This window comes from Triticum urartu, chromosome 7 (assembly GCF_003073215.2).
Source record: "Triticum urartu cultivar G1812 chromosome 7, Tu2.1, whole genome shotgun sequence".
NCBI lineage: Eukaryota > Viridiplantae > Streptophyta > Magnoliopsida > Poales > Poaceae > Triticum > Triticum urartu.
This window is the reverse complement of record NC_053028.1, coordinates 691,500,124-691,513,851: the sequence shown is the minus strand read 5'-3', so window position 1 is coordinate 691,513,851 and position 13,728 is coordinate 691,500,124. Positions and strand designations below refer to the sequence as shown.

The following is a 13,728-nucleotide window of genomic DNA, read 5'->3' as shown; positions in this document are numbered from 1 at the left end:
CCATTTGATCGTTCGTCCAAATGCACTTCCCTATTACAGGGTCCAGTGTTCCGCCAGCCCCGAAGAACCAAGTCCGGCAACGGTCTGGCCAGTTAATTGTCTCTGGTTTGATCCCTTTATGAACCAGATCATTCTCAGTCTTGGACCACTTAGACCGGGCTACGAGGTAGCCACCTGACCCCGTGCGATGGTGAAGCTTCTTCTTCGCAGCATTTTGCTTGTTTGTCGCCGACATCTTCTTACTCTTTTCTGATGTCTTGTGGGCCACAAATGCGGGCCAGTGATCTCTGATCTTCTCATATCTGCCCTTGAATTCTGGTGTCTCATTATTTTCGACAAACTTATTCAGCTCTTTCTTCCACCTCCTGAATAGTTCTGCCATCCTCTTAAGAGCAAAAGACTTGATTAATTTCTCTTTAACTGGGTTCTCTGGATTATCCTCAGGCGGTAGGGTGAAATTTGACTTCAGCTCAGTCCAAAGATCATTTTTCTGCATATCATTGACATAAGACACCTCAGGGTCTTCTGTAGCCGGCTTAAACCATTGCTGGATGCTTATCGGGATCTTGTCCCTAACCAGAACCCCGCACTGAGCAACAAATGCGCTCTTTGTCCGGAGGGGTTCAATAGGTTGGTTGCCACCAACCGGGACCAATGGCGTTGTGCTGCCCCGCGCCCAAAAGTTTAGTCCCACATCGCTAGCTGAAGGGCGCCGGCACTGGTTTATAAGCGCTGGTGTGCCCCCCCATTCGAGCTCCTCTCTAATGCAGGCTTTCGGGCCTAAACTTGCTATTGCCTGTGGGCCTATTGGGCCTTCTGCGGGCCTGAATCCTGGCCCATGTAGGGTTTCTAGTCGTATTCAGGCCGTGGAGGCCCAGTAGGAGGCATTTTTTTTATTTTTTCTTTTTTATTTCTACATTTTTTTGGTTTTTTATTTTTTTATTTCTACTTACAACTAAATACTTACAGTTTTTTAGTTATTTCTTTTTGCTTTTAGGTCACAAAAATTATAAACTTTCTGTTAGTGCCATTAGTTTTAAATTTTGAATAGTTTAAATTTGAATTTTTAAAAATTTGTGTGAATCACTAGTTTATGAATAACTTTACTATAAAAATAGAATTTTTTTATATTTATTTTTTATTTCTACTTACAACTAAATACTTACAGTTTTTTAGTGATTTCTTTTTGCTTTTAGGTCACAAAAATTATAAACTTTCTGTTAGTGCCATTAGTTTTAAATTTTGAATAGTTTAAATTTGAATTTTTAAAAATTTGTGTGAATCACTAGTTTATGAATAACTTTACTATAAAAATAGAATTTTTTTATATTTATTTTTTATTTCTACTTACAACTAAATACTTACAGTTTTTTAGTGATTTCTTTTTGCTTTTAGGTCACAAAAATTATAAACTTTCTGTTAGTGCCATTAGTTTTAAATTTTGAATAGTTTAAATTTGAATTTTTAAAAATTTGTGTGAATCACTAGTTTATGAATAACTTTACTATAAAAATAGAATTTTTTTTCTTCTTTGCTATTTATTTTTTATTTATACTTACAATTAAATACTTATAGTTTGATTTTAGGTCACAAAAATTATATTCTTTTTGCTATTGAAGAATATTATAGTTTTATTTTAGTTGATCATAACATAATATTTTAATTGATTGTTTTTATTTTCATAAAAGTTTTGTAGTTCATTCTGTTTGCTATTAATTCATTATTTGAGCTAAATGACTCTGAAATTGGAAAGCATTTCAAAATGAACTCTGAAAAGGTTGAAAGTTGGCATGGTATCATCATTTCACCCACATAGCATGTTCCAAAAAGTAGAGAGGGTTACGACAAAAACTTGATGCACTTCATGTACAAAATGGACAATCACTTTCGAAGTATCAAAGTTTCGAACCATAAGACATGAAAGCATTTCAAATGAACTCTGAAAAAGTTGAAAGTTGGGATGGTATCATAATTTCACCCACATAGCATGTGCATGTACAAAACGGACAATAGTAGCATGTTCGTCTGTTACAAATTTGGCATGGTATCATCATAATAGTTACGGGAGAAAGTCTTCACTTTTTCTTCGCTTGTGTCATTTGCTTATTGCGCCGTACCCATGGATAATCTTCATTGTTTATCAGGATGCTTGGGTCAGCCTTGACATTGAAGGGAGGAATTTCATGAAAATTTTCATAATCTTCAGACATGTCTGTCTTGCCGTCCACTCCCAGGATGTCCCTTTTTCCTGAAAGAACTATGTGGCGCTTTGGCTCATCGTATGATGTATTCGCTTCCTTATCTTTTCTTTTTCTCGGTTTGGTAGACATGTCCTTCACATAGATAACCTGTGCCACATCATTGGCTAGGACGAACGGTTCGTCAGTGTACCCAAGATTTTTCAGATCCACTGTTGTCATTCCGTACTGTGGGTCTACCTGTACCCCGCCGCCTAACAGATTGACCCATTTGCACTTAAACAAAGGGACGTTAAAATCAGGTCCGTAGTCAAGTTCCCATATGTCCACTATGTAACCATAATATGTGTCCTTTCCGCTCTCGGTTGCTGCATCAAAGCGGACACCGCTGTTTTCGTTGGTGCTCTTTTGATCTTGGGCGATCGTGTAAAATGTATTCCCATTTATCTCGTATCCTTTGTAAGTCAATATAGTCAAAGATGGTCCCCTTGACAACAAGTACAACTCATCACAAACAGTGTTGTCACCTCTGAGACGTGTTTCCAACCAACTGCTAAAAGTCCTGATGTGTTCACATGTAATCCAGTCGTCGCACTGCTCCGGGTGTTTGGAGCGCAGACTGTTCTTGTGTTCATCGACATACGGGGTCACCAAGGTAGAGTTCTGTAGAACTGTGTAGTGTGCTTGAGACCAAGAATATCCGTCCCTGCATATTATTGAGTCTCTTCCAAGAGTGCCTTTTTCAGTCAGTCTCCCCTCATACCGCGATTTAGGGAGACCTATCTTGTTAAGGCCAGGAATGAAGTCAACACAAAACCCGATAACATCCTCTGTTTGATGGCCCATGGAGATGCTTCCTTCTGGCCTAGCGCGGTTACGGACATATTTCTTTAGGACTCCCATGAACCTCTCAAAGGGGAACATATTGTGTAGAAATACGGGCCCAGGATGACAATCTCGTCGACTAGATGAACTAGGACGTGCGTCATGATATTGAAGAAGGATGGTGGGAACACCAACTCGAAACTGACAAGACATTGCGCCACATCACTCCTTAGCCTTGGTACGATTTCTGGATCGATCACCTTCTGAGAGATTGCATTGAGGAATGCACATAGCTTCACAATGGCTAATCGGACGTTTTCCGGTAGAAGCCCCCTCAATGCAACCGGAAGCAGTTGCGTCATAATCACGTGGCAGTCATGAGACTTTAGGTTCTGAAACTTTTTCTCTGGCATATTTATTATTTCCTTTATATTCGACGAGAAGCCAGTCATGACCTTCATACTGAGCAGGCATTCAAAGAAGATTTCTTTCTCTTCTTTTGTAAGAGCGTAGCTGGTAGGACCTTTATACTGCTTCGGAGGCATGCCGTCTTTTTCGTGCAAATGTTGCAGGTCCTCTCGTGCCTCAGGTGTATCTTTTGTCTTCCCATACACGCCCAAGAAGCCTAGCAGGTTCACGCAAAGGTTCTTCGTCACGTGCATCACGTCGATTGAGGAGCGGACCTCTAGGTCTTTCCAGTAGGGTAGGTCCCAAAATATAGATTTCTTCTTCCACATGGGTGCATGTCCCTCAGCGTCATTCGGAACAGCTAGTCCACCGGGACCCTTTCCAAAGATTACGTAGTGTAAATCATTGACCATAGCAAGCACGTGATCACCGGTGCGCATGGCGGGCTTCTTCCGGTGATCTGCCTCGCCTTTGAAATGCTTGCCTTTCTTTCGACATTGATGGTTGGTCGGAAGAAATCGACGATGGCCCAGGTACACATTCTTCCTGCATTTGTCCAGGTATATACTTTCAGTGTCATCTAAACAGTGCGTGCATGCGTGGTATTCTTTGTTTGTCTGTCCTGAAAGGTTACTGAGAGCGGGCCAATCGTTGATGGTCACGAACAGCAACGCCTTAAGGTTAAATTCCTCCTGTCTGTGCTCATCCCACGTACGTACACCATTTCCATTCCACAGCTGTAAAAGTTCTTCAACTAATGGCCTTAGGTACACATCAATTTCGCTGCCGGGTTGCTTAGGGCCTTGGATGAGAACTGGCATCATAATGAACTTCCGCTTCATGCACATCCAAGGAGGAAGGTTATACATACATAGAGTCACGGGCCAGGTGCTGTGATTGCTGCTCTGCTCCCCGAAAGGATTAATGCCATCCGCGCTTAAAGCAAACCATACATGGGTCCTTTGCAAACTCATCCCAGTACTTTCTCTCGATTTTTCTCCACTCGACCCGTCAGCGGGTGCTCTCAACTTCCCATCTTTCTTTCGGTTCTCACTGTGCCATCGCATCAACTTGGCATGCTCTTCGTTTCTGAACAGACGTTTCAACCGTGGTATTATATGAGCATACCACATCACCTTCGCAGGAACCCTCTTCCTGAGGGGCTCGCCGTCAACATCACCAGGGTTATCTCGTCTGATCTTATACCGCAACGCACCGCATACCGGGCATGCGTTCAGATCCTTGTATGCACCGCGGTAGAGGATGCAGTCATTAGGGCATGCATGTATCTTCTCCACCTCCAATCCTAGAGGGCATACGACCTTCTTTGCTGCGTATGTACTGTCGGGCAATTCGTTATCCTTTGGAAGCTTCTTCTTCAATATTTTCAGTAGCTTTTCAAATCCTTTGTCAGCCACAGCATTCTCTGCCTTCCACTGCAGCAGTTCCAGTACGGTACCGAGCTTTGTGTCGCCATCTTCGCAATTGGGGTATAACCCTTTTTTGTGATCCTCTAACATGCGATCGAACTTCAGCTTCTCCTTTTGACTAATGCATTGCGTCCTTGCATCGACAATGACCCGGCGGAGATCATCATCATCGGGCACATCGTCTGGTTCCTCTTGATCTTCAGCAGCTTCACCCGTGGCAGCATCATTGGGCACATCATCTGGTTCCTCTTGATCTTCACCAGCTCCCCCCGTTGCAGCATCACCGTATTCAGGGGGCACATAGTTGTCATCGTACTCTTCTTCTTCGCCGTCTTCCATCATAACCCCTATTCTCCGTGCCTCGTCCAAACATTATAGTGTGGCATGAAACCCTTGTAAAGCAGGTGGGAGTGAAGGATTTTCCGGTTAGAGTAAGATCTCGTATTCCCACATTCAGTGCATGGACAACACATAAAACCATTCTGCTAGTTTGCCTCAGCCGCATCGAGAAACTCATGCACGCCCTTAATGTACTCGCGGGTGTGTCTGTCACCGTACATCCATTGTCGGTTCATCTGCGTGCATTATATATAATTAAGTGTCCAAATTAATAGAAGTTCATCATCATCGAGAGGAGAAAGCTTAAGTAGTGTGGCTCGGGCATTCCATCGAACACCTCATGTGCATAGGAGGTGAGCTAGAGCACCACAAAGCCCTCTCCCCCTCGGCCAGAAAAAACAGAGCACTGTGCTCTGCTCTTGCGCGAGGGGGTATATGTAGGCACCTCATTGGTCCCGGTTGATGACATGAACCGGGACTAAAGGGAAGCCTTTGGTCCCGGTTCAAGCCACCAACCGGGACCAATGGTGGTGGGCCAAGAGCGAGGCCCATTGGTCCCGGTTCGTCTGGACCGGGACCAATGGCCCACGTGGCCCGGCCGGCCCCCTGGGCTCACGAACCGGGACCAATGCCCACATTGGTCCCGGTTCTAGACTGAACCGGGACTAATGGGCTAAGCCGGCCTGGACCATAGCCCTATTTTCTACTAGTGTAGAACCAGGAACAAATCTATTTAGGGCCTAACATCATAGATACTCAAGGGGTCTGACTCCAACTTCATTGTGCAAGGTAGGCTATCATCACAGAGAAAACAAATACGCCTAACTTTAGAAAGAGCTTCAAAACTTGGTTGATGCCATATCTCAAAACCAAAGACTAAGGGATCTTATATAATGCAGCAGGAGCAGCTTCTGCACAAATGGACAAACAAATGTTTTTGATACGGATGGTTGCGAGTGTCATTTGGAAGTAGTAATTGTGATTTAGTACCAGTACCGTGATTATCTATTTATGCCGTCTACCAAAGAAAATCTAATTGAGTAATCAGGATAGGGCGCACAGAAATTATGAGGTTAGTACAATCTGTTAACAGCAAAGAAGGATTACCGTAATTAGGTTCATTGCATTCAGTTTTGAAGCCTAACACGTCTGTCTATTGTATATATACCACCATGGATAGTTATGCTCGGCACTTATAAACCAAAAATCTGAAGTTTCGGCGCCATATCGTCTTAGCTAGAGACAAAAAGAACTGGCCACGTTCGCTTCATCCAGACGCCCTCGGTCTTCCACCTGGCATTGCCTCAACTCCTCTTAGGTGGCGCCACAAGGTGATAATGGCTCAGGTTGCTCACGGCGCCCTCGGTCTGACGGTGACGATGTTGTCGAGGATGGCTCGGCCTCCTCGTCTATCTGCTTGCTCGCTCACACACACACACACACACACACACACATAGGGCGTTTAGATGCAGGAAGATATGCCCCAAAAAGTAACTGCATTAATAAAGGTGGATTGCAGAACTGAACGACGAGCACGATTCATAAGAACCCTAAAAAATCAACAAGCTCAGGGATGGGGCAAGATCTCGGCATAGAACAACCAATGAATCAGAGGAATAATAATGGACTGGTTAACTTCATCTTCAAATGAAGATGGCAATAAGTTAGCATAGATGTAGAGCTGGATCACACAAACAAGAGAAAAGAAAGCTTTCCACCATAATTCTCCTTTAGCCTTATCATACTATCTTCTTTCTCAGATATGCAGAACATCAGCACAAATTATGACATTATATGAAATGTGGTAGCACATGAGCTAGCTAGATGGGGTAGTGCTAATAACCCTGCTCAATGGTTAGAGGCTCCGCCTGAGTTTATTCTGAGACCTCTCGCAGAGGACGTAATTTTGATTTGAGTTTAATAAAGCTAGCCATAAGGCCTTCCCGTCAAAAGAAATTTGGTTGACAGATCAACTGAAAACCAAAGTTACATTTGAGGATGGAGATAAAATCAGAACTAAAAGACAAATTTGCTTAAAAACAAAAAAATGTACATCAGACAACAGCAATGGGAGCAAAGGAGGCTGATGGAGAGCATAACAAGAAAAGTTGTATAAGAAGGACCAAGACGCTCATATTACAGTATTGACATATATGAGGATAGCACAAGTCACATACAAAGTAGCACATATATGAGGATAGCATAAGTCACATACAAAGTAGCAATGAACTGATAATATAGTTTCTACAATTATCTTCAAAGAGAACAACGCTGGTAAGATAAACAATGAATTTACAATCTTTAGTCTTAGCCGGCGTAACATACAACCTCTACAACCTTAAAATATAATAATTTAAGCTTTGACTAAAACTTTTATACACAAGTAGGTAGTCCAAAAAGCTCGAGGCCGTTTTCTGTAACACCATCAATTGCAAATGCAAAGCTAAAGAAGAAAAAATTGAAACTTGAATAAGTGGATCTGCTGGTTCATTTCCAAATTCAGATACCATGTATGGTATCATTTCATATTTTATAATAGCATTTAGGCCTTGCCCAAAATTGCATATTGATTATTAGTATATTTAGTACAATCTAGACGGCATGAAAACAACTATTTAGTTTGGATACATGTATCGAGTCACAGATATTTTTGGTGAACGGTTAACATTTTCAGTATGTGTTACCCTCCCGTATGGATATGAAGCGAATAAGGACCTAACATGTTATATCAAAAGGCAGAACGCCAGACGTTTGTACTTGTCAAATCATCGAAATCACAAGTAATTTGAAACAAATTGTATGCATTAAATATTTGCTTGCAAACACTTCACTCTGTGGGTCAGAATGCTTTCCTTGTTGTTCGTCGTGCCTAACCTAAAACAGTGAAGCTGAGATGTGCAAAGAAAAACAACAAATGGCGTGATAAGGAGAAAAGGTATATAAACACCTGAAGTGCAAAGTGGCGAGGGGCGGATTAAGATGAAGTCACCTCTATTTTTTTGGTACACGGCCTAGGATAAAATCTGTGAACATGCACGATACATTTTGCATAAACTATCATAAACCAATCGATGGTCTCCGGGTGAACGAATATGTGCATAGGCAGGTGGTCAGTTCACCATATACCCTGTCATCAACTACGACATGCTAAAAAATCCACATGTTTTATATCCCCTGTTACCAAACTACGGCATGTGAAAATCTTCACAAGTGACAAATTGGCAACTAAGCAGCATCCATCCTAGTATCATTTAAACAACAATATAATGCTTCAGCATCAAGATATCATTGTTTTATAGTGCCAAACAAAAACGATGCTGGCTTTGCACTACCACTGTCACACACAAAACTGCATGCGAGCAGCTCAATAGTACTGAGACCGACCTGTTGGCTAGTTTTCCATCTTTTTTTTGTGGAAACCAACAGCATCAAGTTAAAACACTACACTACACTACAGACTACACTACCAATGACTTGTAATCAACTGCTAAATAACTCTAATTTGCGGACCAAGAGTTCATCAGTCAGGGGCCACATTAAAACCAAAGGATCTTTAGATGATAAGTTTGCATTAAAAAACTCCTCACTTTTAAGTTCAGACTATCAGATCCACAACACTAAAGCGGAATAACCAATCGCTTCAAGTACCACAAATGCACGATTGAATCAAAAACATAAACTAAGAAGAATCTGATAAAGTAAGATCACATGAGTAGACGCGAGACTACCCAACTCACATATTAAATCAAGAACCCGCATCAGAATCGCCCAACAAAAAGAGCAAGATTGGGAAAGCCCACCTTGGCATCAATATCACATCGATGCCTCCCCCCAACCAATGCTTTCATCGCCGGCGACCAATACTCTTCCTGTGTCCCTCACATTATGAGTATTAGACAGTTGTATCATACAATAAAATATAATGTCAGGTTCTAAATCATATCATGGGATTTTGACAATCATCCAAAAATTGATGGAATAAGAATACCCAAGCTTTTTCGATGGAACACAATTTGATGTCAAAGGAGAGGCTCATGATCGGTCTCCACGTCTGTAATGGAGGTTCAAATTATTGAGAAAAGGAAAACCATGAAACAAGCATAAATACATAATTCTATCAAAGAATCCAGCGAAATTGATGTACAGTGGTTTAGATACGAAAGATCAGTCAAAGACAAAAATGAGAAGCTCAGACGCATAAATCCAAGTGACCATACCATAAATACAGAGTCAAAGTGACCAAGCGTAGAGGATTTACCTTGCTCGTTGGCAACATCATGGAACAGAGACCCTGTGCGCAGGTCACCAGAACCGCAGAGAAAAGCTCACTCCGTGCGTGTGTATCCATCATGTACGGAGAAGTGTCTTGGTATACGCTGGTCATGATGAGCAGAAGCAAGATAACTATCAGCTCACCATAATTATCCATATAAAAGGAAATTTACTTGGCACTTACAAAAAGCTTCCGCAGAACTGTGTTGTCGGGTAAGTGGTACCAACGCCATCTTCGATGAGCACCGATTTTGCTGTCCCGTCCCTCCTAGGTGCCAGCAACCTGAAGCTGAAAGGGACAAATACATTCATCACCTGCAGCTCCAGGAAGATCAAACACAGATGTCGTGTCACTAAGATAAAATCAGTTGTACTACACATGCCAGGGTTTTCAATCCGGTATTCAGTTCATGAATGTTTTAGTGTGCACGCATATGTTTCACTAACTTCTAATGGATGAAAACCAAACATTGTATCACTTTGATTTTCACGAAACCAAAAAGTCTTTCTTTTATGCGGTTATGTATATTATTGACAAGACAATGAATACAATAAGCAGTGTACATTTCCTGTCAAGACCCTTTTCAGCACATTTTTGTTCAATATATTAAGGTTCCATTGTGTAAGTACCGTAGCAAGAATAAAGCAAGTGATCTCTTGTAGGTTACAAAATGTTCTATTAATATACAACACTAACATGTACACAAAGTTGTGAACCTCTCGAGCTCTGAACTCATTTCAACACTTCTTCATAAGACGCTAAGTGTGTCAGTTACATTTGAGTTAGATGGCACAGTTAGTTGAATTCTATATTTGCCAACCAATTCTCCCAGTAGCACAACAGGCCAATAGCAAAGAAATAAACAACCCAGCTAACACAACCGAACAGGAACAGTCATGAATGGTGCGGCACAAAATGCATCTTAGGGTTGAGGGGAAGGGGCGGGAGGAGAGCGAGTTGCACAAACCAGTTGAGGCCGTGGTCGTCGAGGAGGAGGACGTGTGTGAGCTCTCGCGTGGCGGCGAAGTCAACGGACGGGCGGCCTCCCGCGGGCACGGTGACAAAGGAGGCGAAGGAGGGGTAGAGCGACACCAGCGCAGCGAAGTCCGGCGCCGCACGGCGCCGATCGCCAGGGATACGGCGATCTCGCACCCGCCCTCACCTGATTCTCCCTCCTCTGTCCTCGTCGGCACCTCGATGGCATCCCCTTCCTCCCCCTCATCTGCAACCATCATGGCGACGATGTGGAACGCTAAGGCGAGAAGGTTTGGAAGAGAAGCGAATCTGAGGAGGTGCCTTCTCCCGTGGACGGCGCCGGAGGAGTTGGTATGGGCCGATGGGGCGGCGGCGGCAACCCTAGCTACCCACCCGTGGGAAGGTAAAACGAGGAAAGGGAGAGGTTGCGTGCGTGCTATGCGGTTCCGGGGAGAGAAACGAGAAGTGATGCGGCTCGAGGCTACTTCCTCTTCTTCTCTCTTTGGGCCACGTTTTTCCTAGCCAATAATATTTTTTTCATCCCAACACAGTAAAAGTAACACGTGTTGCTCAAAAAAAAAGTTGCTCAAAAAAAAGTAACACGTGGATTGCGTGAGAGAGCGCCCAGCTCGCGCAGCTGAATGTGTTTAACTAGTGGTTGGGGCGCCACCTGGTGGCGCCTCTTAAGATAGGATTGTGCGCACTAATCAAGCTTCAGTATTTGTTAACGTGTTTGTATGGCAGTAGGCTTAGTTTAGGAAGAAAACACAAAGCCTAGATGATGCAGTATTATTTGGAGCCTAACACAACCTTTTATACTACATGTATCATCATGATAAAATGGCAGTAGGCTTAGTTTAGGAAGAAAACACAAAGCCTAGATGACGCAGTATTATTTGGAGCCTAACACAACCTTTTATACTACATATATCATCACGATAAAATTATCCTCAAGAGGGTTACCACCCAGAAAAAACTATGTACTTAACACTTAGAAGAGCTAGTGCATTATGGCTAGTGTAATTTCACAGAAACAATAAGCTAAAAATATATACTAGAAGAACAGGCGCACTTTGCCGCGCTCGGTCATAGCTTTGTCTGGCCTTTACATTGCAGCGGTATTATCAAACTTTGCAGATTCGAAACTGATATTGGCATGAATGCTCCAATGTTAGATACATATAATACACAATGGTTTAGGTGCATACAATGGATATTTTCAACGCTCGATTGATTACCAGTTGACACATAATTCCTCAAACAAATATAAAAGAAAGTTTTCCAGTGTTAAGATTTTTATTAGGATACAATTTTAACTGACTGTAGACCGAAGAAAATATTGTATGTTGGATAAGGAACTTCAATAAAGGGATGCATTGCATCTCACTCACCTTTCTATTAGTACACACGGATAAAGAGCAGATAATAACATCATCAATTTTGGTTTGAGAATATAATTATATGGATGCTGAGAACAACCTAGAGATCTTTTATGCACCAAACAAATATGCATGCTATTCATGTCTGTATTTCAAATCAAGGAACAAAAACAAATGAGTGAACTAAGATAGACGACATCAATCACATCCTGGTACCTCTGAAAGACAACAAATGTTCTGCCTGATCGGAGACCAAATAAAGATCCAATAATTGGACCAGAGAAAAATGCCACTACTACAGAACGGAACTATGAAGAAGGGGCGGACTATTTCAAAATCACCATCCAGAAAACTCGGAGCATGCAAACTGCACATACTGCATAACTGTATGCATATTCAGCACGGAAGCTCATACATATTGTTCTTGGATCTGGAAGGCCAACTCCCATGAGATGGCCTCCTCTGAATGGATGAATCAACAGATGATCAGCCAGCCGTAGCAGCTAGGCCCACTCCCAGCCTCTCGAACAGTTAGCTACCGTATCAGGTTAGCCATCTCACCTCTGGGCTCTGTTTTTCAGTATAGTACTGATGCAAAGCTATTCATGCTTATACTTCACATAATAAGAAATGAATCATTCCTACAATGCTCAAACTAAAAGAATGCCGAGTAGAAGTCCATAAGTTGCATCAGAATCATTTCTGAAATGAAGTCTAGAAACAGCACCTTGATAAGCAACAGATCATGGATTATTGTCAAAAACATGCAGGTGACACCTGACAGTTTTTGTGGCCAAGTAGGCTGTAGGTTCTTGCACAGAAATTGCTTCTCAGATTTGATGGGTCAACCCAATAAAATAAAATGGGCATGTGAACCCGTCATTTGCCCACATCAAGTTGCCTACTCCAGCTAAGCAAGTCAAGGCAACTCTTAAAATCATGTAGCATCCACACCATTTCGAAGTTCGAGAAACAGACCTGAAGTTTTAACATGTTTCATCAACAATCAGAGAATAAGAACTGATCTCAATTTTACAATAAAACAATATAGTACAATATCTGAGCTTAAAGTTCAATAAGACAGGTTGCTTTCAAGGCCTCGTAATTAATATACACAGCACCAGATAGACAGAGTGTGAGAAGCATTCACTTCCCATCAGACGACAATAGCTACAAACTCAATAATTACAACACCCATTCATGTAACTCAAAGATCTTTATAGGGGATATAAAAGAAAGGAAATGGAAAGAGAAAGTGTACCGACAAAGCATGCACCAGAGGCCTTCTTGGTCTTCTCTGCTTTTGATCATTTTCTTGTACTCTTCTTATCTCCTCTGCCTTCACACACTTTCTGTGTATATAGACATATCATCCATGCATATGCAGTGTGTGTATTCCTGAGATTTTTGGTTCCCTTTGGCCTCCACAGGGTGGTCCACCACCTCACACCTCGTGAAAGAATGCTTGGCAACAGAAAGCATTGGGCAACCTCCATGGAGTGTTCACAGATATAAGATTAAATCAAAATAGCTTCTGAAAAGTATCATACTTAACTACAAATCAAGAAGAAATTTTGTGTGTCTCAGCAATCAATAAAGATGCACATGGAAGGGAAATTTTATCCTCAAGGATCCAGCCAATGTATTTAACATCATTGACATGCTGATTCGTACCAAGATCAGCCCGCGCACGTGCGTGTGTGCGTGCATGTGTGTGCAAAACTTACTGTCGGGCCTGTTCGGACATATTTGGTTGAGGTAGCACGGTCATGCCCTGGCAGTTTTGGAAGTTTTCGGTGGTGTTCATCTTCAATAGCATCATGCTAAAAAAAGTACGGCTCTATTCAGTCCATATTGCATTTGGAATTCTTGCAGGCTTTCTAGTAATCTTGTTCATCACA

At 42.2% G+C, this 13,728-nt stretch overlaps 1 long non-coding RNA gene across 1 annotated transcript; it reads right to left on the bottom strand.

Moving 5' to 3' along the window:
- Positions 1–6,260: 6,260 nt before the first annotated feature.
- Positions 6,261–10,886, bottom strand: LOC125525897. The gene is made up of 4 exons (XR_007291465.1): positions 10,441–10,886; positions 9,657–9,761; positions 9,459–9,576; positions 6,261–9,251 (listed from the first exon to the last, which is right to left on the bottom strand). It is a non-coding gene; the product is annotated as an uncharacterized LOC125525897 (long non-coding RNA).
- Between the last annotated feature and the right edge of the window lie 2,842 nt (positions 10,887–13,728).